At 43.9% G+C, this 25,390-nt stretch overlaps 1 protein-coding gene across 1 annotated transcript in view; it reads right to left on the bottom strand.

Annotated features, from left to right (window-relative positions):
• The window catches only part of SLC25A22 (solute carrier family 25 member 22), a gene marked incomplete at its 5' end in the record, with an annotated part of 68,551 nt that extends 43,619 nt beyond the window's left edge, over positions 1-24,932 (bottom strand). Inside the window, one exon of the mRNA XM_083608234.1 lies at positions 24,591-24,932. The remainder of the gene's footprint in view (positions 1-24,590) is intronic.
• Positions 24,933-25,390: the final 458 nt, after the last annotated feature.

Below are 25,390 nucleotides of genomic sequence, written 5' to 3' on the forward strand. Positions count from 1 at the left end.
AGCCTGTGGTCTTCTCAATGGTATTGTGACTATAACTTCCATCATCCCAGACCACTGGCCATGCTGATTGGGCTGGGCAGCAGTTGTGAGTCCAAAACATCTGGAGGGCCACAGCTTCCCCACCCACAATCTATGAACTATAGCGTGTTCAGGGCTCCCCTCATCCTGGGCATGCTGTCTATAGAGCGTGGAATTCAACCAATTGTCAAGTGGGGAATGTGCATGGGGAACTGGGTCTACTCATGCCATGAAACTTTCCCCCTCTCACCTCCTGCCGTGTGCCCCCCAACCCTGTTCTAGGTTTCCCTCTCCCAACCCTTCAGAGCAGATTTAGGGTGGGGGGAGGGAGGAAAGTCCCACTGTGTGAGTAGACCCCATCCCACACATGCAATTAAGTTGAACTCTATCCATAGGACTTTTTACCCTCATTGGAACCCAGGAATGGGAAATTAAACAATACTCTCAAAAATCCTAGTCCTGCTGCTGTTTGTTCTTTGTATAAGCCTTACCAAATCTCCTCAAAACAACTAACCATATGAATCTGTTTCTCAGACTGCCTAGCAACCAGTATCTTCATTGGCTGCATGCCTTCTCTTGCACACGTGGGGGTTTCTAAAATATTTTGTTTGCAGTCCTGTTAAACAACAGAGCAGAACAAGTCTCATAAAATGAATGGCTCTCTGCACAGACATTTTTCAGTTCCAAATCACCAGTCTGTCTACCCAACTATTATCAAAAGGTTTCCTTTTGGGCACTAGAACAAATAAAATATTTAAGATGACTACTTTCCTTACATCTTGTCTTTTAAAGTAATCAGGGCTCTGCTGGTGTTTCAAGAGACAAGAAAAACAACCACATTCAGAAAATACTGAAAACCCTGGCAATTTGAGGACTGCAGAAAGCAAACTGGTGTACCTAATCTTTACTGTAGCCTTGAGGTGTATATTTTGAGGACCCATCCTATTTTTGCAATAATTAAGCTCTTTTAAGCTTTTTTTTTTAATGCTGCAGTTTAAATTATTGTACAGTGGTACCTCAGGTTAAGAACTTAATTCGTTCTGGAGGTCCGTTCTTAACCTGAAACTGTTCTTAACCTGAGGTTCCACTTTAGCTAATGGGGCGTCCCACTGCCGCTGTGCCGCGATTTCTGTTCTCATCCTGATGTAAAGTTCTTTACCCGAGGTACTATCTGTAGGATAGCGGAGTCTGTAACCTGAAGCGTCTATAACCCGAGGTATCACTGTAATCCACCCTGGGACCTCAGAATGAAGGGTGGATTGTTGTTATTAAATAGTCCAAGGGGACAAAGCTAAGAGACGAGACTCTAAACAACAGGTTTGTTCTCGATATCCACCAGCATGACCATTACAAGACTAGGCTACATTACGTAGTCAGGAACAATCAGTTTGCATTTACCCAATTCATTTTTAGAATTACCGTATTTTTTGCTGTATAAGACTCACTTTTTCCCTCCTAAAAAGTAAGGGGAAATGTGTGTGTGTCTTATGGAGCGAATGCAGGCTGCACAGCTATCCCAGAAGCCAGAACAGCAAGAGGGATCGCTGCTTTCGCTGTGCAGTGATCCCTCTTGCTGTTCTGGCTTCTGGGATTCAGAATATTTTTTTTCTTGTTTTCCTCCTCCAAACACTAGGTGCGTCTTATGGTCTGGTGCATCTTATAGAGCGAAAAATGCGGTAATTTAAAGGAGGGAGGCAGGGTAGTGCCTAGAAGAGCCTTCACAAACCTGTACCTTCCAAACATTTTGGACTACAATTCCCATCAACCCCAGCCAGCATGCAGAGAGAGCTGTAGTCCAAAACATCTAGGGCACCAGAATAGTGAATGTGGCTCTAATTAGCCAACACCGGCAAATGCAGACGTTTGCGGCATCCCTAGTCAGGAGGAGGAAGATATGGGAGCCTAGCAACAGGTAAGTCTGGCCTATATTCCTGTCTGCCTCTCCAGTGCTGCACAGGAGCCTATTCCCTGGCGTGGCAGATTAAGAGACTAAACTACACTCCAAGGTAGATAGGGGGTTGTGACATTTCAGATTTGGGGAGGTGGATTTAGGAAGGCACAATTCAATGCACAGCAAGGTTCAAAGGCCCACTTTTGGATGTTTTCAACAAGCTTTTCCCAGGTCTCTGCTTGGAGGTTCATTCCATGTTGTTTTTAAACCTCTGTAGCTCTTGTGCTGTTTAAAAATTATTTTAGCTGTTTTTAAGGACATGTCGGCAAATTGCAATGGGACATATGTGTGGAGGGCGACTCACAAAATAAGAAGTAACAACAGAAACATTTTTAAAGCACTGTATTTCATGTGCTTTTAGGAATAATTACTTGTAGTCTGAAATGCAGAGGGATAGGCAGTTTGCCCCTCTAGATGGCATGTATCTAGTATTAGTTGAAAGTCTTGTAATTTGGGCCTTCAGTAATGACACAGCCCCCCCCCCTTTTTTGGCCACCTACATTCTAAGGAGAAGGCAGGCTGGCAAATTAAGGGCCTACAGGCTTTAAATGGCTGAGTAATGCAGGATCTCAGGTGGGGGAAAGGCTTCAGGTAGCCATGAAGGGTTAGAAAGCATCCAAAAGAATGCCTTCGAACCTTGATGAGAATCAAATCTCCTCTTTCCCTGGAACCTGAAATGGCACCCCAGTGTGTAGCCCCCTGTTGACAGGCACAGCTGCCTACTCCCTTGAAGCACACGTCAAGATGTGAAGGCTGACATAGAAAATGAAAGAACACATCCTAATCCCATTTTTAAAAAGAAATATCAAAATATTTTGATATCTTCCTGCAGCCACGAACCTTTGAACGTCTAAAAATAGGCACACCGGATCTATAACAATGAAAGCGCTCTCCGGCACCCTGGTTTTCCCCCTTTTATTTTTAGTCTCAGTATGCAAGGTCTTTTTTAATCTTGACATTTGCTTATATAATTTGATTATTAACCTTAAACTTAGACAGTATTTCTTAAGTAGGAGAGGGGATTGAAATGTAATGGTTTGCATGTTGCCAACACACACACAAAAACACAGCCCTACCATTTTTTCTTGCAAATAACCTTCTAAACTTTGCCACCTCTTAGCATGTTTCAACCTCCTTCACCTTGGGAACCATATATCCATATGAAATTATTATTATTAGTAGTAGTAGTAGCAGCAGCAACAGTAGTAGTAGTAGTAGTAATGAAGTATAAACAGGTAAAACACCTTAGGAGCTAAAGATCACACTGCTGTTGACCACAGGCAGGTCATGGATAGTCCCCCATACAGAATGATGCAACTTCTGTGCAAACAGTGGCTGGTTTCGCTTCTTTCTCCCCCACATGCTAGCAACAACTAATTCAATATATCTCTAGCTCTTATTACCTGTTAAAGCTGTAACATGGCCTCTGTTTGCTCCATGTTGTCCATCTGGGATGACACTTTCTTTTTAGTTCAATTTGCATAGGTTTGACACAACTAAAGGAAAATGGACGCCTTCTGTTTTGGTCCTCTAAGAACACAACACAAGGACAAAGGGAGGTCGTTTTTATTTAAAAACAACAACAACCCACTAATATTCAAAGATGACTTCTGCTGCTCGCTCTTGGTTAATGTTTGTAAGAGGAATCTGTAACCACGAGGGCAGAGTGCTCAGACAGGTGAAAAACTCAGCACAAAACATGTAGTTTGCACTGCAAAACCCTGTCATGGTATTGGGGCAAAGGTACAGCTTTAACATGAAATAAATGCCAGCAATCTATTTAATTCATTGTTGCCGATACCTGGAATGGGGGGGGGGGGGAGAGAAGCATCCACTGAAGCTGCTCCCAGTTACATCAGGGAGTGTGTCGCTGGTCTTCTCCAGAGCAAATGAGACAGGGAGGGCACCATGGAGTGAAGTGGCCAGAAGAGTTAAATGACTAGTAATAGGTAGAATTTTGCTTCCCCTTCCACAAATCCCTCCGTGTTCAAGGGAGCAGATGAAAGAGCTGCCAGAATTCAGGCAACGAATGGGAAACACACACAAGAGCCCGTTTGGGAGGCAGGCAGTCTCCAAGCAACAGGTAGCAACTGTGCAGCAATAGCCTCTCTGCTCAGAGACCCACGGGTGTTGCCATGTGCGCACAGAGCTTCCTCGTGGGTAACAGGAGCTCTCCAAGTACATCAGAATGCACACAGAGAGTAGATGAAATCAGGCCAGAAGTTCATACCGTAGACAGAGGAACAACTTGGTAAATAATATTCACTCTCATGGGTGAAAGGAAATATATCATGTATACTACTTCCTGAACCATTGTTTGTGCCTACTGGGGAAAAGCAGACATTCAGCTTGGCATATCCTACGAGCTGCAGAGACTGTAAACTGAAGCACACACACAAACATTAATTTGTTGTTGTTGTCGTTTAGTCGTTTAGTCGTGTCCGACTCTTCGTGACCCCATGGACCAGAGCACGCCAGGCATATATATAAATTCCTGCCTGCGCAAAACTAACATGACAGGACAAAGTTTGCCAGACCAGCCATCTTTCTAACAAACTGGTTTAGTATGGGCAGGAATATTTTTTTTGTAGGAGCAAGGAACATTCAAACATGCAGTCTCAAACAGCAGAGCCCAGCAAAAGCTACATTGTTAAAAAAATGTTCCAAGTAACTGTAACTCTAGCTGGATGAAAGAGGCTGAGTTTAAAAGCTATGTCAGTCTGCAAATTTCTGACTCGCACAGCACTCTTCCAAATGAGCAGCATTGGAAAATAGTCAGTTTTCTCAGCAAGAGGGAGAGCATAAATATAACAAATATAAATAATTTTTCACTGTTTGAAAGAGGAGGGGAGGGAGGGAGAGCAAATCATACTATGTTTTTCACTTTTAATACCCAATACCCAAGGACACTGTATGGAAGGATCAATGGAATGTCTCAAGAGCTCCATCAATTGCTTTGGCCGTTTGACTATAGCTTTCCACTTGGTTCAGTCCCTAAATGGAGTTGCTGGCCATTGAACCCGAGCTTCTGCAGGCAACACAGATATTCTACCAGCCTTTTCCTTTTAAACAGTGCCGGTCTTGCCCTTCAGCCTGCATGGCCAGCTGTAGAAGCGGCAGCTATGGGGAAGTGCTGGGTTGCTTGGATTACAAGCTGCACCTCTAGTACACAGTTATTAAAAGATGTAGGAGCCACATCCTCTCATTTCCTGCAAACCCCACCACCACCATTCAGCAAAGGAAAGCGGCCTACTTTAGGTAGTACCATGAGAGAGGGAGGATAGAGGGAGGGGGCACCTGAATGGTGCAACAATAACTCTCTCTCTCTCTCTCTTTTTAAGTACTGTATTGCTCCTAACAGGAGGGGTCACATTTGGACTCCACTTCAGGCAGCAAAATGTCTTAGGCCAGCGCTGCTTTTAAAGGCATTGTGTTCATCATCAAGGCAAAGCACTTGGACAGAAACGTGCATATTGGGGTTTTTTTAATAGACAAAGCACAGCCTTTCTGGGCACTGGGGGCCTTGTGAGCAGAGACAGCATAGCCGGTGTTTAATACATTCAAACAGCATTGAAAGATCATTAAAAGAAACCTCAAGAAGCCTTGAAGAGTTTGGGAAGGGGGGAAGGAAGAGGATCAACATGTTCCAGTTCATCACTTTGTGGGAATATGGTGCAGCCATGGCAGCATCCCATAGGCATGAAAGGTCCCATTCATTCCCCATTAGTAACAAAATACAGTTCCTGCCCAAAACTGGCTGCTTCATCTGAAGGAAAGAGAGAGTGCTTCAAGAGCCTAGGAGAAAAATCCTTCTTTCTGGCAGGGAGCCCTGGATTGCCTCACCAGCAAACAGTTTCCAGCAGCCTTAGGAGATAACTGTTTCTTGGGGACTGCATGTGCTCATCTGAGTCTCCCCTGGGGTGGGAGGTGCTTCGGAAAAGAAACACAAGTTTAAACAAAGCAGAATGTTGCCTCTAGTCTTAGTTTGCATCGCGTAAATGTGTGTTTGGGGATGCAAGGGAGAGAGGAGAGAAGTTGAACCACCTCTAAGGTGAAATCCCAGCTGCCAGGAGAAAGCTGTCACCAAGACAGTAGGAGATGCTTGCTGAAAACAAAAGGGATTGAAGGATATCCTCAAAAGTCTCCGTATCAGTTCCTGCTAAGCTTTGGGTTTTTGCCAGTATGGAAATCGTAGGTTTAGCATCTGGAAGGCTAACTGGTTTGTGTGTCTGTTATTGGGCCCAACTATACTGACAGGGGTGTCCAAATGTTTTTCAAAGAGGGCTAGATTTGATGAAGTGAAGGGCCGTGAGGGCCGACCAAAGCTGATGACCTTTATTGTGGTTGTGGAGCTTTTTTATGATTCTACCCCCAAGTTGTTGTGCTTTTTTTTTTTAGGATTGAAGTTCTTGAGGGTTTTTTTGGGATTTTACCCCAGGAAATAAACTGCCACAGGGGCCGGATTAAACTGACCAGAGGACCAGATTAGACCCCCGAAATGGACTTTGGACATGCCTGGTGGACAGTAAAGCTGGTCCGGTAGCACAGAGCTTCTCTCATTTTCAGGACTTTTGTTTCATTTTCTTCCTCACCGCCCTCCCTCCCCTGTCTCTTGAGGTGTTTTGTTACCTCTTGTATTGTTATTTGGACAGGTATGCAGCAATTCCACTAAAAGCCCAGAGGGGAGAAAAGGCCAGTATCAGCTATTACTAAAGCCAGCACTTACCTATACAGTTTTCAACGACTCATATCTCTTTTAATCAGGCAGCAGGCAGGCAAGAAACCACCAAAAGCATCATCATCATCATCATCATCTCTCTCTCTCTCTCTCTCTCTCTCTCTCTCTCTTTACCATGAGTCAGTTAATTTCAAGAAGATGCAAGGAAAAGCATTATGATGGGCCAAATGCCAGGTACTATGCACTTATGTCCTTTGGGGGACATGTTGCTTGACTACAACTCTCATGACTGTTGGCTGTGGGGTCTGCGGCTGATGGGCAGTTGAGAGTCTCAATAACACCTGGAGGGTCATGGGTTCCCCACTCCTAACACCACCTTTGGAAGCAAACTAAATATATATATATATATTAAATATTCTCCAGCAACCCATGAGCTCTTCATTTAGAGTGAGAGAATAACTTGATGGCCTCCGATGTTACACAAAGCAAGCTGTAGCCAGCATGTTTTGCAGCAGGCACCCAATGCTCACCGTTTTTCCAATGCACATTTTTGGGTGCTGCCATTCAAGGCAGGACATAAATTCTTGAAATCAAGCAAACCTTAAGTGACACAGTCCAAATGGGAGCCTCTTTCTCTCATGCTCTTGAACTACTGCTGCTGCTGCTTCCTAACACACCCTCCTGGCAATAAGAATGGCACAGTGTGCCAAGAGCCACTTGCCAGAGCCAAGAACGGATCTTTCATTGCTTTTTGGCATGGTGGGTAGAAACCTAGAAATGCCCTATTCATATCTGCACAGCTATCTTTTCTTTCCTTATAGAAGGTAGAATTATGGGAACAAGTAATTTGCAATTTATCTGATAGGGGCAAATACCAATTAATCAGTAGCTGCCATTTTTTGACAGATACACAGAGCTGAAGATTTCTTTCTTTGGGGGAAGAGTTAAACCTTTTTGTTTTCCCCGTCTTGATCCACGCTCGGCAGCTAGTCACTAGAAACACACCTCTAATGCAGCAAATAAAGGCTATAGGAAGAAAGAGTGCAACCTTGTTACACAGCCTAACTCCAAATTAGGCAGCAAATTTGCAAACACTGCACATGATGCACCTGGGGCCTTATCTCTATCTCTCTGTTCTGAGAATACCACGGGCATACCAAATGCCAGCAGCTCCTGCCAGAGATGTTTTGGACTATCAAGAAACTAAGAAACCACAATAATTAGCAGCAGAGGTAATAACTACTATGATACAAGCAAGATTGCTTCCAGGATCAATGTTCCATAGGTGGTAGGTGAACGCTAGGTGATATGTTTTTATAGGACTAGAGTTTAATTGCTAATAGTGAAAGTGCAAGAAGATTTCCTTCCCTCTGTGAACATAGCAAGTTGCTCCTGTGTTTATGCAAGCAAAAGGAGGAAGACAGAGCATCACTGTTAGTCCTCTTCATAGATGGAATGTGAGCGTCAAGAGAACTCAGGTTTAGCAGCCACCACTTATGGGATATACAGGCCTGAAAATAAGCAACCTTTCCATTCTGCCCAGTGGTGAAGTGCTCTATGAAACACAAATGCTTGCACGTTCCTACACCACCATCTCCCCCGTTCAGTACCTCTTTTTTTCCCCTCAGAGCAGCTTGGCAACTGTGGAGTGTATCAACGGGCTTTTTAAAAAGAATCGGTACACACTTCAGTCTTTTAGCATTTTATGCTCTTAAGAGTGAGAACTGATGCAAGACACGTACAAGCATACTTAACCCACAGGCATATCAACAAGCACATCACAAAAAAGAACAAACAAGGTTAGGCCACCTATCACAGTCTCTGCTTGTTGAAGTCTTCTTTTTCCTGTCACATGAGCAAAACTAAACAAATGTTAAGGGCAGAAGCTCAGCTTTGTTATTGCATTTCCACCAGTTAGGTCCCTGATCTACTCTCACTGAAGGCTTACATCAGAGCATGCAGTGCAGACTAGCTTTACTTATTTAGAATCCCACAGAAACCACACACACACACACACACACACACACACACACACACACACCATTAGGCATGTAGTCTCAGAAATGTAACTCAAATTACCTCCCCACCCCCCACCCCCAAAAAAACTCTCAAGGAAGGGAAAGTGGTGTTTTACAATCTCTAGGCCAGAAATCTTTCTACAGAAGAAGAATGATGCTTTTGATTTTTTGTGAACTTGACCCTTTGCCAAAACCTTGCAGGATGTCATGAGATCTGTGTTCATCCTTTCCCTTGGGTAATAAGATAATATTTTCCAAGGTATTATCTTGAAACGATAAACCACTTTGGAGAGCTCCCCTACCCTTTTTGCTTGAAAGCAACAACCCAGAGAAACTGGGATTATTTACATACCAGTACTTGACCAAGTACTTTTACTCTTTGTGGGCACGGATGTGTATCTACAACTCTACCTGAAACATTGTGGAAAGATACCCCACTGGCATATTAAAAAAATAATCCCAGCTGCAGCACAGCAACCTATTGTAACCACTGACAGATAGGGCACTTTACGTAGTGACACAAGCAGTGAGGCAGGTTCCTGGCCCAAAGAACTTGCAGTTGCAGTTTAGATCATGTGAAAGACAACAGAGGGGTGGGGAAAGGGAAATGAACAAGGGATGCAGCTATACATTTGTGCTTTACTTCATTTTACTGCAGCAAGCCTCAATGTCAGTTGCATGAGAGCAGCTTTTATAGTGGGAACATACTGATGGTATTATAGTAGAGAAAATAACTGTCAGTAAGGCCTTGTGGTAAAGAGCCACATTAATCATCCCAACAGTAACTGTGACGAATCGTGAGAGGAAGTTTTTCCCAACTGGCACAGCCCATTTTTGAAAAGGGTTTCCCAGAAGAGAATCCTGATAGGTGTCCATCAGGCTGTGGGCTGTGGGTGGCTGGGAGCAGTTTCCAAGCCTGACAAGGGCTCCTTCAACCCAACTCGGGGGGGGGGGCTTTAGATTTAGTTTCTCACAACCTAGAGCAAGGGTTCCTAACCTGAAGGCCACATCTGGCTCCCCAATAGATTTCATCTGTTCCAGCCATTTTTGTTTTTGTTTTTTAAAAAAATATTCCAGCCATTTTTTTCTTTTTTCTTTTTTTTTATAACAAAGCCTTAACATTTGACTATTCCTCTGGGTTCTCCCTCTGGGATATCATACCAAAAGGTTGTTTGGGCTCTACAATTTCTTCTACTTAAAAAACAAAACAAAAACAAAATGTATTTTTTAAGTGATGCAAAAAGGTTTGTGCCTCTCTCCAGCATCCCCTCAAAGTTATCCTTTAAACAAAATAAACCGACGCACCCACTTTTTCTCCTCTCCACTGGTACTCAGAACAGTCTTGAAACAGCTTCCAAGGTTTCTTTCTGCCTGTGCAACCTTGAGTCAGCAACTCAAGTAATAGGGATTGATCTACTTCAGTGCGTGGGCCATTTGTCCCGTCATTTGTTAATGGGGTTACTTAAGACGGTTACTAGACATGCACACAAGTTCTTTGTGCTTAAGTGATCTAATAATGCACCTACTAATTACATTAATTCAAATGTGCTGTGAAGTAAAGGCGCAGGGCCAGTTCAGACAGAGGAAATGACATAAAGAAGGACAAAAGGAAATGAGGAAATGAGCTACAATGGGAGAAATATTCTAAAGAATCTTACAGTACGGGACAGTGATGGCAGTGTATTCTGCAACTGCTGAATATGTTTGAATTTAACTCTCACTGTGGGGAAAGAGTAACCATGATGGATGAGGGGCTGCTGGGATTTCTGTTGCAGTTCCAGCTGTATCATTAACCTCTTGTGTGCTAGCAGAAAGGTACCAACAGGCTTTCTTTATCTCATGCAGCTGGGAAAAGAGGTCTAATGTGTATAGGGAGTGGGGTTTGAGAATATTGACGATTCCATCCCTGATAGGTAAAAATGGAAGCAAAGCTTTTTAGCGTCCCCCTTCAGAAACGTGACCATGGACTCATATTATAGTTAATATTTACTTTTACTAGAAATGAGCAGAAGCAGTAGTTTGCAGCACCAGAGCATATATAGGGGCAGCTGAAGGCATATGAGCCCAATATTACGTTCTGCTGCACAACAGCACTACACAAGATGAGGCAGTAGACTTCCAATTTTTCTCCCAAAGAAGAATGCTCTTGTTCCAGGCCCACTCCCTGCATTGGGAAATATCATCTGTCCTGTCAAAGCAGGTTTGGGTCCCCCATGTGTGTCTGACAAACACTTTTTGACATATTGGTTGCATTGTCTTGCACAACATATACTATATTCAAACCTCCCTTTCCCCTTCATAATCTCTTTACTTTTTCTAGGATGAGGCTTCCTTGTGCTGTGCTGCCACTTTCACCAACTAGTGGAAGTAAAGCAGGGAGGAAGTCCACAAAATTATTATTTTTTATTCTCTGCTTCTTTAAAACTTTCTGCTTCCATGATCCCCACCACCAACAGGCTCAAACTTGCACTAAGCAACAACAGACTGCAGATAATGGATATTTAGAGGTGTAGGGTTAAAATCCTATTATTAAAAAAAAAACAAAAAACCCACCCTCGGTGGGATCCAGAATGGAATAGATGGACAAGGAGTGAAAATCAGCATGCCAAGTATGTTAAACATACATGAAGAAGCAACATGTATTTAAAAACAGAATGTGCACGGCATTTAAAAGCACTAAAAATGAACTTATGAAAATAGCAAACAAATATTTAAGCAAAATAATATACAATTTAATTATTATTTAATGTAAGATTTCTTTTACACTAATTAGCCCAGATCTTATTGCTAGCAGGATCCCACAACAGAGGTGAGATGGGGGTCAAAGTGGGAGAGAGAGAGTTGTTGTTGTTTTTTGGCAGTGATGCCCCTGTTATAGAATAGCCTCCCTAATGCGGGCTGATGGTGCCAACACATCTATCCCTCAGACATCTCATGAAGAACACATTCCAATAATTTAAAATCGTCTTGCCACTTTTAGCGTCTTATCTGATATTTTTGTTCTGGTCTTGTCATTATATTTCTATTTTTGTAGCAAACTCTCCTAAAATAGAGTGAGGTGAAGGGCAGCATACAAATATTTTAATATCTTGCTTTCCCAAGAGTCTTTGGCTGACCCCATTTCAAAATGGAATCAGCCACGTATAGTCTCAAATAGTGAGCCAGGAAAAGCAGAGTGTTCACACCATGGCTAATTTGGTTTAAATGAATGCTACAAAGAAGACCTTGTCTTTCTTAACAGTCTTTCTGCGGGTTTTAAAAGATGATCCAAACAGGATGGGCAGAAACTGCTTTTTAGCCATCAGAGTTCCAAGTCTAATGCAAATACAGCAGACATTCTGACCTGGCAAACATAGCTGGCACCTGAACACATTCAAATAGAACACATCCACACATTACACTGAACCAAGGGACAGGTTATATTCACACCTATAGACATTTTTCTCGGAAAGAGTGTACACTGGTTGATATGTTCAGCTCAATTGTTGAGTACACACATTCTACATTCACTGAACATTACAATAACTTTATGAGTATACAGCTCAACTATTGTGTACACGTATTGTACGCTTGTTGAATATAACATGTGAACACCCCTACAGTCCAAACAGGATCCATGGAAGTGGTTAGGGGCTTCAGAAGCGGACTGGTTTGCTTACCAAACTTAAAGTCCGACCAAACATTAAGTTGGGAGGTTTAAGTTGGGAGGTTTAAGTTCCTCAGCTCTACGCCAAATCTTGCATTCCTCTTGATTTCATGCCTTCAGCTATTCTACCTTCATACGACCAACAACCTGATTTCAGAGGTGTCCAAATTCTGGTTCAGTCGAACTCATAGTTAACAACTATGAATTAGGAAATAAATCCCCTTTTCAAAATATTGGCATGAAAGCTAAGTTCTCCAGAGATCACTATAACCCCTGATCCCAACGGTATTGGGATTATGACTTGGTTATGTTATCTTTCACGTAGTCAGGATATACAAATTCCATACAAACCATCTCAAGGTCACGCAAGTGCAGGATCTGCTATTGATCTCACAGTGGCCACAGATCTTGGGGGGGAGGGGAGAGAAGCGATAGCTTAGCGGTAGAGCAGCTGCTTTGCATGCAGATAGTTCTAAGAAGGTCCCAGCATATCCAGGAAAGGCATTGCCAACATAATTGGCACGGATATGGAATAATGAAAGACACATGAGACTCTTGAGTGCAGATCATTAAAAGTGGTACCTCCAGAAAACCAAGCCACATACTGACGCATTATGCGCTGTTAGAATCAGAAGAAGCATAATATGGAGGGAACGTTGTTCTAAATATAAACAGTTTTGAGGAAAGCAGCTGACATGGTCCTGAAGAATGAATTAGTGCCGAAATAAAATGCTTCTACCCAAAGGCAACTATTGATTACACAAGTAAGATTTCATCTGATAGCACAGGCTTCCAGACCAGTTAGAAAATGGTAGGGAAACAAACCCTAGTTTACACAGTTGTAAACTGGAGTGTAATGGTCAAAGGGTACCTCCAGGCTCTCACTATTTTCAGGTGCGGCTTAGTCACACCCTGGCAAATTTGGGCTGTGCAATTAACACTCTTGCAAAACAAGCCCAATTCCCCAAAAGACTGGACTTTTTGCGGTAAGAAAAGTTGTGGAGAAACGCTCTGCAACATCATCTAATCTCCTCACAAACATATCAGGCTAAATGCTCATTAAGCAGGCCATCAGAAAGTGGCCAGAACTGATACTGCAAGGAAACCATTGGGTGATGATAGGAAACCAATGTGCCCAGCCAGATCTACTGATTTCATCAGAAGACAGTGGTTCTCCGCCCACCGCCCCCAAGACACTTTGGTCTCCAAGTAAGGACAGTGTGCATGTCAGAAGCCCTCCAGTAAGTGTAGAATTGAACCAATAAGACAGGGCAACCAACATGATGATTATCATGTTGCAGGCTTAGACTGCAACTCCCATCAGCCCCAGCTAGAATGGCCAATGGCCAGGGATGTTGGGAGTTATAGTCCACAGTATCTGAACGTGACATTGGCAATCCCTGCAGTAGGGGGATTGGGCAAATTAAATGCCAAAAAAACATGGAAATGAAAAGTGGAACTGCTCATACACTTTGGGGGCAGCATGGCAGTTTAACTCTGTGCTGCAAAATGAAGCAGTAAAGGTCCAATGACAGATCAAAGTGAGACAGGAAAGAAAGGATATGACTAAAGGTTTCTCACTCCCAGGTCTTTATTCTTAGGCGCACTCACTAGAGAGCTCTAGGAATAATTTATAGTTTCTCCAAGGCCATCTCTCTTGTCAAGCACACACAGCTCAGGAGAAACAGCTTCATTTTACAGCCCCTTTCAGCTGACAGAGCAAACCACCTCTACATTCCCACTGAGTTGCCACACTGGGCATCCCATGGAACCCCCCCACCAACGCTTCTCTCCCCACTTCTTCTGAACCCAAACGTCATCTCAATCAGAGACTTTACCCCTCCCTCCCCTTTTGTAATATACGGGACTTCACGCAACCAAGGCTTTTTTTCAGCCTTAACCCACCAGAACCCAGTTCAAGCACCTCTCAGGTGGGCGCCATTGCTTTTCTAAGAGAACAAGGGAGGCATTTGCTGTGAGTTGCAGCACTTCTTTTTCAGGAAAAATAGCACTGCGCCCAATGGTTCAGCTGTATGCCTATTTCAGGTAAACAGCTATGCTTGCAAGTGCGTGCGTGCGTGCCTGCCTGCATGCTGTGCCACCCCATCTGCTCCAGACCATGGATTATCATGATCAGCCTGCAAAGAGCAGCTCAAGGCTGCATGTACACAGAAGCACAATAATCACACAGATCTCCTCAGCCATTATCCAACTGCAGAGAAACCTCATCACGTACTTCACGTTGCAGAACACCCTCTATCAGGCTCTGGAATACCAGGCATACACAAATATATATATATGTACATGAGTCACATGCAAGCACATTGACAACAGTGGCTGTCCTTTCCTTCCAAAGCAAAATCCAGGCCATCTGTTGATCAATTTGTGAATACAGTTCCCTCTCCTGGGAGAAAGCTAGGAGGGATCCTTTCGTTTCTTTGACTACAAGACATTTAAAAAGCATTCTCTGCTCACCACTAAAATATCTAAGTCTCAATTACGTTTGCAAAACAGTACTGATGCTCAGAGCCCCCAGGTTCCAAGAGCTTGATAGAAACTGTGTTGGTGTGCAGGTGGAGTAAAGCAGAGCCAATTGCAAACCAACAGGCCATAAAACTGTTTGCAAGCACAATCTACATGAATAAAGGGTTTCAGTCAATGGAGACACAGATTTATACAAGCACCACTTTTCAAACTGATTTGGAGTGCTCCCATAAAAACTAATTGCCACAGCTGGTGAATCAGACAGGCTTAACAAGGAACCCTGTTAAAAGGACTCCTGAACTGGGAGGCTGGTCTTCTTCCCAGTGGATTGCATTGGCAGCAAGAGGGAGGCCACTAAAAACAGAAGAAGTGGTGGTAAAACATCATTTTGAAATAAAGTGCAAACTGACAACGACAGTGTTGTGAATCAATCGGTGGCACAATTTTGGACGCATGCAGAAATGTAAACAACAATCAGTGAGACATAGAATTTGCCCCAAGGCAAGCATTTCTGAATCATTATCTGATATACTGGCAACAAGAGCATCTCTCTAGTGGGCCCTGAAACACATGGGCTGCTGGTTAGGACATAACATTACTGACTTAATAAACCATGGTTTATTAAGCTGGGAATGAAGAATGGGCCTTCTTCACATCCTTCTGTGACCTGGAACCAGGTTCAGACAATGGCTTCCTGTCCTATTTAGCCAACTGACATTTAAAAATGAAAAAGAAATCCTGTTTTGGACATAATGGAAACTGTGCTTTCAATAGGAGCTGTGGTTTAAAGAAGCCAGGGCCAAAGCACTGAAGGCAGTGTACAGTGTAAATGACCCATGCTAATTCCTGGTTTAATAAATTATTATTTATTAAGCTGGAAATATTGCATCTGAACCAATTCAAACATGTTGTTAATTTATATGGTTCTTCTCTGAACGACAACTCATTTGCATGGATAAATTCAGACATCGTGCCAAACCAGGATTAAGGAAGTTTGGTGCAGTGCCTGAACTAATGGACCATTGTTTATAAACAGCCAGCAAAAACAAACTAGAATCTAAAACAAGGTTATGAAGTTTGCTTGCAAATAATGGTTTGTGTCAAGTGTTTAAATTGACATACCATAGTTATGGCCATAGCTCCTTCTTAAGAGAAGCTACACCATGGAGACAAGAGTGAACTTATTAAAGCAGAATTCTGAGTGTACAGAAAACAGAAAATGACAAGAAAATGACCTATAAGCCATGGTTTGCCTCTTGTACATTTGGAATTTCTAACCATGGCTTGGGTTGTGAACTATGGCTAGGCATTAGAGACCGAGAGGTGGGGAAATGTAGGTGGTTATATAACCTGTGACAAGAAATAATGGTTTCATAGGTAAATCTGGCTCTGGCCTCAATTCTCTGCTACTAAATTCGCATACTATTTAGTGGGAATGTGTTTTGTCTTCTCAACTTTAGAGATGACAACAGAAGTGAGAATTATAACAGTTCCAGAAAGTATACACAGAGATCCTTCAGGATCTCTACCAGAGAAGAATCGGTGCACAGACATATTAAAGAACTGTTTGTTTACTGCAGTAGAAACTTGTGAGAACAGAGAGCTACTTTTCAGTTGCATACCATGACATCGAGAATCAAGGAAATGACAGGCAAAGAGAGAGAGAGAATGAAAAACACTAGGAAGTTTGGGACAAACATAAATGGGATATAGGACTGCTCTGCCTAAAAAGTAATATCCGAAGGAGATAGTGGGTGCTTCCCCCTTTTTCTTCTTTTCCTTTAAAGCCAAATGATATATGGAGAATTGGAGCAAAGAATTCGTGATAAACACACCACAGCTAGATTCACAGATGCAGGATGCACAGAATCCTGCTAGACAGAAGCTTGGGATGAATCATCATCACACAGCCATATGGAGCTGTTTCTGGAGAGGCAGAAGCACCCACCAAAAACAGAATGATTAAAGAGGATGTCATGACTCAGTATGAAATGTCATTGCTCTAATCTGAGATATTAAAATGAATCAAAATGCAAAATGTAAAAGCCCTCAGGCCTTTAACTCAATCCAAGATGCTTGTGCATATACCAACCTTCACCAAGCTGGTGCCCTCCAGCTGTTTTGGGCTACAACTCCCATCAGTCTCATCCAACACAGCTGTGCTAGCTGGTCTGATGGGAGTTTTAGTCCAAAACAGCTGGGGGGCATCTGTTTGGTGAAGGGTGGCATATGTGGTAGCAGCCTCTGGATCAGCAAATTCTGCCTAAAATCGGGTAACTACATCTGAGTCAATGTCTGCACTCTGCTTGGTGAAAGTAGAACCATGGAACTCATTGCCACAAGGAAAATGATGGATGGCAAATGATGGCAAAGAATGGATAAGACATCGGTAGAAAGTGATGTCAGTAACTGTCAATCAATTATGCCAAAAACTGTCACCATTTTGTGTCTGGCTCTGCCCCAACCTTTTATGACTGGTTGGCCTCAGCTGTCTCAAGTGGGCCATGGGGATGGAAAGTTTGAGCAGTCCTGATCTACAAGCCACAGATTCCCCAACCCTTAACTACTCCAACAGATCTTTCCAGCAAGCTGAAAATTGAAGTGATGTACATAAATTTGTGAGCTTGGTTATAAAAAGTAGATACCTTTACTCATTACCGTCTAGCACGTTTCTTCTGTAGTAATGCTGAAATGTTATATAAGTAATTGAAAGGGGACAAAAGATCATCTCCCTCTTCCATGTCTGTAAAAGGGAACAGAATCTTTGGTGTACCAACTTGAAAAGAGATGGAAGTTCATGCAATATTATCAGAATCAGGGTATCAGTTGTAGCCTATTTTGGTAGATCCACTGAAATTAATGGGCATGGCAAATTTAAGGTCCATTAATTTTTATGAGTGTACTTGGAAAAGAATCTAGTTGGATATAACCCCATATCCTCCCAACTTCCCTCCCCACCTTTATTTGTTTTTTATAAGTGGTGGGTGTTTCGTTTGTTTGTTCTTTTGTTTTGATTTGTTTTATTTTGTTTTTAGGTTTCTGATTAACCTTACAAAGCCCATCAGTATTGTTTGGCAGGTCAAGAAACCTATCTGAAATATTTTGATCTCTCTCTCTCTCCTTGCAAATTGTGAGTGGGGGGCCTGCATGTGTGCTGAAGACGCACCTCTTTACCCTGGCCTTTGACACCTGAGATGTGTGTTTTCAAAGCCCACCCTGTTCCTGTGGTTGTAATCTGCCCTGTTTTTAATTTGCTGTATGATCCACATAGAAAAGCACAAGTATAGCCCACCCCCTTCAATCCCCTCCTGCTGTTTATACCCACATCTGACTCATCTAGAGCCACTCATGATGGCGCAGCGGCATCATTTAACACAGGTCCATTGGTCCCAAGTGCTGCACCAGTGTAACTCTGATGCAAAGCCATGCTGATAATTTTGTACTAGTACTGTGTCATCCTCCCCTCCTTCTGTCTCTTAGACTAGGATAGCAGACCACAAGGGCGGGCTATGAAACCTGTGGTCTTCCAAGTTCTAATGAACCACAATTCCCATCATCCCTGACCACTGACCATGCTGGCTGGGGCCAGAGGGCCACAGGTTGTCTATCGCTTCCATAGGGCTTTGTTCTTAGCGTAAAGGGATATGGTGGTTAGGGTGTTAGGTGGGGGAGACCGGAGTTCAAATGCTCATTCAGTCATAAAGTTCCCTGGGTGCCCTTAAAACAGTTTTCTCCTCTTTCTTATACACCCACATCTCACATGACTGTGTGAAGTGAACTGTATATGCTGCCCTCAATGTGCACTTCCTGTGGCAGCCTAACGCTGCAGTAAAATGCTAGTATTAAAAAAGAAAGAGTTACCAAATGTACTCCGCCAAATCAATAGCACATCAACACTGCAACATAAAGGAGCACGTTACAAGGAACTAAATAAAATCAAGGAATCTGCATGTTCGGGGTGGGGCTTTGAAAAAACTGTAATGCCTTTACAGCAACTGTGTAGCTTCCCCTGAAATCTATGTACACCTCATCAACATCTAATCCAGGCATGGACATACTTGGCCCTCCAGATGTTTTGGGACTACAATTTCCATCATCCCTGACCACTGGTCCTGTTAGCTAGGGATTATGGGAGTTGTAGTTCCAAAACATCTGAAGGGCCAAGTTTGGCCATGCCTGATCTAATCCAATGGTATTAATTTGCATGATTAAACAGCATTCCAGCATGTCTGCTTGCTTGCATTATGGAGAGGCATCTGCTTTTACTTAATACTTTGGCAATCAATTCTCTGGATAGAAGGACGGTGCGAAACTGGGAGGCAAAATTATTGTATGAATGGTCTATCATTCATCTTGCCTGAAATATGTTAAGGTTGGGTCTAGATATATGGACAAATGAGGTGGTGGAGTCTAGAGGCAGAATAGACAGGACCACTTCAGACTACAGTGGTACCTTGTTTTAAGAACAGCTTAATTTATGAACAACTTGGATTAAGAACGCTGCAAACCCGGAAGTAGGTGTTTTGGTTTGTGAATTTTGCCTTGGAAGCAGAACATGTTCGGCTTCCTGTTGAGTGTGTGCCATTTGTAAACTGAATCCCACGCTGCTATGGGAAAGAATGCTTTGGTTTAAGAACGGACTTCCAGAACGGATTAAGTTTGTAAACCAAGGTACCTCTATACTTGCAGTAGTGGAATATAGTGGTGAAAAGCCAGTGGTGCTGTAGTGCTTAGTGTGTTGGACTAGGACCCGGGTTCAAATCTTCACTCAACCATGAAACTCACTAGGTGACCCTGGGCCAGTCACAGTCATTCAGCCTAACCTCCCTGACATGGATAAAATGGGAAGGAAGGCAACGAACCATGCATGTCACCTTGAGCTCCTTAGAGGAGGGGGTGGGATATGAGTGCTGTAAATAAATAAAATACTGAATCTTAAAAACCATAGAAATCTCCTTGCAAATATTAAAAAATAGCAGCTTAGGGAGGAAGATTCAAGCCCAACCCTCTCCCTGCCATGCTAGCCTTCTATTTGCAGGGGAATTTGACATAGGGGAACATTCATAGCGTGATTTCGCCACATACAATCTGACATAGCACAGCCCATTCTACCATCTCATTCCCACCTCATTCTGCTGTATGTGAAGATGTAGCCTGATATCAAGGTCAAAATGGAGCTCTATTAATAAAGCCTGGTAAATAGGCCTGCCTATGTTGCCAGCCCGTTGGCAGTTTGGTAGAGAAGAGGTGGAGAGCTCTGTCCCTCCTGCAACAGCAACCTGCATCATTTCAAAACTGGGTGCAGAGGAGGGGGGCTTCCCCCTTCTGGTAGACCTTTTGGTTCTCCGTTGATTTACCTAATCCTCTTTTAATGCACACAGCATCTTATCATCTATGACTAGTGCTTAAATTAAATGCCATTTACTTAGGACAATTCCCTCATCAAAGTGCTATTTATCCAATACCACTACAGCCTGCATTTTATTTGACATTTGGTAGCATCTGCAATTTCAGCCATGCTGTGCATTCTTGGTTTCAATAGTTTGTTTTATTTTTTATTTTATTTTACTTTATTTTATTTGCAGTTCTGTACCATGGTTCTTACTTAGCTTTTTCATTTTTCAGCTCAAACATCCCCCCTTTGCTTGGCCTCCTTTAAAGTGCAATATTGTGCAGTGCTCTCCAGGAAAAGGGATTATATAAACTAATGTACTTTGGAAAAACCCACCACACATATCTCAAAATCAGTGCCTCTGCACACTCTAACTGCATGTACCCAACTTTTAAGAGAGTTTGAAGTCAGAGTTCTCCTTTAGTGATTATGTATAGAAGGCCAGTATTGCACAAAATCCCAGGATTTGCAAGCAAATGAACTTTCCCATTGGAGCAATCACATTTGTAATTAACTTTACCGTCTTTGCTTTGTGTGTGGTTGCCTTGGGGGGGGGTTGCCTTAGGAAAGCATTTTTCAAATAAGTAAAACAATGTCTAGATTGATCCCTACTCTCTGTTTGATTATGCTGGTTCAGATCTATTAGTAACTACAGTATTCATACAGCACCTTGTTCCTTAGCACACTTTCTCCATTAATGCAAAGAACAGCATATTTAGGATTGTGGTGGCAGCATGGGAAATACTGTGCAGCATGGTTTCCCAAACTTGGATCCCCAGCTGTTTTTGGACTACAATTCCCATCATCCCTGACCACTGCTCCTGCTAGCTAGGGATGACGGGAGTTGTAGTCCAGCAGCAGCAGGTGACCCTGCTTTATGGTCTTGAATATTTAGTTCTTCTGCAGTCCTGAGAGGCGAAGGTTGCTGTTATTTACATTTCGCAGATGAGAAATTGGGACCAAGGGATAGTAGCCTACCAACAATCACACCTAGGAAGCCTATGCTTGGGCATACACTGGAAACCCAGATGTACACAAACCATTTCCTTCACTGGATTACACAGATTCATGGGATCTTCAAGTAGCAGTGGTTTGTTTTTGTAAAAACACATGCACGTCTCCCTAGTCTTACTGTACATTGAACTTTCAAAGTTTCATATATTAACAGATACAGCATAGAACTAAATTCAGTGGGCTACACTTTTTTCAGCCCAGAGAGAAACCAGTGGAGGAAGCTGTATTTCTTGGTGTTTATGGGGTAATAATCCTAAAGGAGGAAGAAATACATGGCTAGAAACATGGAAGTGGCTCAACAGCTCAGAGGAAGAAACCTGGGCCACAATGCCAGATACAGATTAGAAAGACCTGAATTCAAATCCCCACTCAGCCATCATAATCAGTTAGTGACCTTGGATAAGTTACCATTTCACCCTAACCTATCTCAAAGGGCTGCTGCATGGATAAAATATGGAAGGGGTGTGTGGAATGACTCCCAAATACGCCACTCAAAGCTCTGTGCAGGACAGACAATGTTAAATAAATGGAATAAATGCATAAATTGATTTTCTTTTGAACAACTATATTAGGAAGCTTATATGTGTGTTTTCTTTTCTATGCTGCCAAGATAAGTTGATAAGGAAAGCATAAAGCTAGAGAAATGAGTTCATCACATCAGGCCCCTCTCTAAGAAAGATGTGGCGACTTATGTATTATTCATTGCTTCATTTTAATGAATGGCCTATGGCAAGGATACTGCCTTGTTTAAAAATTATAACTAAAAACCCAGCCATCTGTCTACAAAGTCTCTGAGCATCACATTCACTGCAGCTACCCCACGGCTGAGCAGAAGCCAGATAATTGACCAACCTCTTTTTGTGCTAGGTGCTGCAGGAGCTCAAATCAAAGCAAGCCAAGAGAATGGCAACACCCAATCAGATGGGAGACCCAAGGTCATATATGGCAGAGGAGCTGCAGAGTGAAGATCAAATTCTAATCTCCAGCATGGTAATCCAGTGCCAAGCCTATGCTAGAAAATGTAAGCAAATTTAAAACAAACAAACAAACACACACACACACACACACACACACACACACACCAAAGCAAACATATTGCATAGCTTTCAGAGGCCTGTTTTTCATGGACACATTTTTGGAAAATCACCCTGAGAATGCCCATTTGGATAGGATGGAAGGCAGCTGAACCCTGTGGCTGAACCCAAGTGCTGCTTAGGGCGGCAATACTCTTTTCACAAGCAGCAGACTAGGAAAAGGAGCCTTTATCAGTGAATCCCAGCAAAAGCTTTGGATGATGAGTCTGAGACCCTGTGCACAATCCTGCCTTAATATTCGGAGTTAACCTACCACAAGGCTCACACCATTTTTATATACTGACAGGGAGATCAGTTACAAACCACTCAGGCCTATAGCGCTGAAATCAAGCTAAGTGAGCAGATTCAGTCCTTCAGGATATGTGGAGATTTGTCGACGATGACAAATTTGTCCTTTGTCAACATACTGTGGTCACCTCTGATTCTGTACATCAGCTGGAATGTTAGAAGGATGTTGGAATGAAGTTACGTGGTTTTAGCAGAAATGTTATAAAAGATTAAGAAAAAATAGATTGTTAATTGGTGAGAATGTAGAGTTACATCATATTAAGATAAATTATTAGGATAAAAATAAAGAGGGAAAGGATTTGCTGAAATAGCTAACTGAACTAGAATACAAAAAAGGGAGGTGTAAGGAGGTCAAGGAAATAAGCAAATGAAAGATAAGTGATGGAAGGATTGATTTGTTTTTTTCCCCCTGTCTTAATTGTTTTTACTTTTCTGTGTTTTTGCATTTTTTCTCTTTTCTTTTTTTTCCAATTTTGTAATCTTCCAAAACCTTAATAAATATTATTTTTTTAAAAAAAAATGTGTGTGTGTGTGTATACATAGATAGATACACACATGGATAGACAGATACACACATATACACACACACACACACAAAGAGAGAGAGAGAGAGAGAGAGAGAGAGAGAGAGAGAGAGAGAGAGAGACAAGCTTCATGCAGCTTGATTGGTGCTGGCAGGCTAAGGCTGCCGTCTCCCTCAGAGGAGGTGGAGACTTTGGCCTGAGAATCTGCCACGCTGCTTCCAGCATGTAGGAGGCAGCACAACAAGAGGCTGCCCTGCTGGAGAACCAGGTTGGAGGGCAGGCACTGCTTCTGCAAGGGGAGTGGGAATCTAGAAGGCATTTGCCCAGTCCAGTATCCACATCAAACCGCTGGGCACCAAGATGCTTAAAAACACTTTAAGCCACCCAAGGAGAGGAGAGGGCCACAAGAGTCCCTGCATTTTCACGGGGTTGAAACAGCAGCAGCAGCAGCAGCAGCAGCAGCAAGGTGGTATTACTTTGTTTCCGCCACGAAGTTCCCAGGGTCACTGGCAGCATTCATAAAGGAGCACCCCTCAAACGCTAAGTCAAAGGTCGCGCTATCGGAAGCCAAGCTGAGGCTGAGGGGCGAGCAGGTGAAAAGGTCACGCGGCCGCTTTGGCGCGTGGCCTCGAGAGGGAGCCCCGCGGCGGGGCTGAGGGAAAAGTTAAGCCCACGCAGGACCAGAGCGCGGAGCATCCCAGACACGCGCAGAGCAACTGCCCTCTTCTTCCCCCCTATTGACCTCACACGCCCCCAACGCTTCAGTATTGAGCTCCGGGCACTTCCCAGCCGCCCCAGTGCTCTAATGTCAGGCTAGGCAACGCAGCCAGATACGGGGAGGATACAGGAAGGGGTTCGTGGCCACGCTCCCGAGGGGTGCAGCGGGGCTCCCCATATGGCTGAGGAGGACGCTGGGCTCCAGTCAAACTTTCCGGCTGCTCCAAGGGAAAGGGTGGAGATGTAGTAAAGATAAAGGGGGCATGATGCAACAGATCCCTACTCCCTCGGGGGTGGGGGGTTGGAGATGGAGGGAGGAAGGAAGAGCAGGATCTCCCGGGTGGAGTTGGCCGAGAAGACGCCCTCCTCGCGCCGCTCGGTGTCCGCGGCGGAGTTCCCTGCGGGCGCCGCGGCTTTAATCCTGCCGTTTCGCTCTGCATTTGAGCAGGAGGAAAGGACACGCGCGCACTAGGTGGGAGGCTAATCCCTGCCGGGTTGCAACCGGCCGCGCCGCGCCAGCTCACCATGCAACGGAGGGAGGGACGGAGGGCGGAGAAGGGTTGCAACCCCGGCTGCATTGGCAAACCATTCCCAATAACGCTCAGCGGAGCAATTCCAGGCGCTCATCCGCCCGCCCGCCCTTGGGGCTGGAGCGAGGAAGCTTGTGAGGAAGCGTGGGGCAGATGACGCTCCCCACATCCCCACAGCCCATCTGGCATCCCAGAGCGGCAAGGGAAGGGGGCGAAAAGGAACCAAGGGCACTCACCGAGCCGTACGGGCGCTCCGCCTCTGTCGGGAAACAGCCGGGAAAGCACCGATCTGGCTGAGTCTATGGCTGGCTGGCTGCTCCCTCGCTCGCTCGCTCTTTCCCTCCCTCGACTCTCTGGCTGTTCCTTTAAGTGGTACAAACCAGGATGTCCGTGCAGTTTCTTTCCCAGCACCAGCTCGGCACCGCCGCCTCTGGCTGCTGCGCGCAATGGCAGCCACTTTCCCCGCTTGCTGCCACTCTCTCTCTGGGCTCCGCACAATAGTTTCCAGCCCCAGGAGGGCTCACGTGAAAGCGCCCGCGTCAAAACTCTCCCCGACTTAGTACACTACTCACTCCTCCCATCACCGGTCCAGCGCTGCTTGCTGCTGCTTGCTGCTGTCAGAAGCGGGAGGGGGCCGCCCGCTGACGTCACGACACGCCCGTTTGCGGATGAGGTCAGATTTCGCAGCCTGCGAAAATCACACACGAGAGAAATAAAAAATCTCGCCGAGGGGGCGGGGGAAAGCAAAGTTAGGGAGAAACTTTGGGCTTCCTAATCGACGCTTTGCATAAAGATCGCCCTTATTTTTCGGAATTCTTTTGGTTTCCCCCTTGCTACCAACGTATTAAGAAAATAAGACGTTGTTTGCAAAAAGGTAGGGAATAAGCCTACAATCATATGGGCACTCATTTGGGAGCAAGTCCCCTTGAAATCAGTGGAAATAACTTTATGCATAAGATTAGTCTGTGTGCATCAATCAGTTACCTGGGATCCTGGAGAATCTAAAGGTCAGTTAGAAGGCAATCTATGTATACTC

The sequence above is a fragment of the Podarcis filfolensis genome (assembly GCF_964270895.1).
Source record: "Podarcis filfolensis genome assembly, chromosome: 1".
NCBI classification, from domain to species: domain Eukaryota; kingdom Metazoa; phylum Chordata; class Lepidosauria; order Squamata; family Lacertidae; genus Podarcis; species Podarcis filfolensis.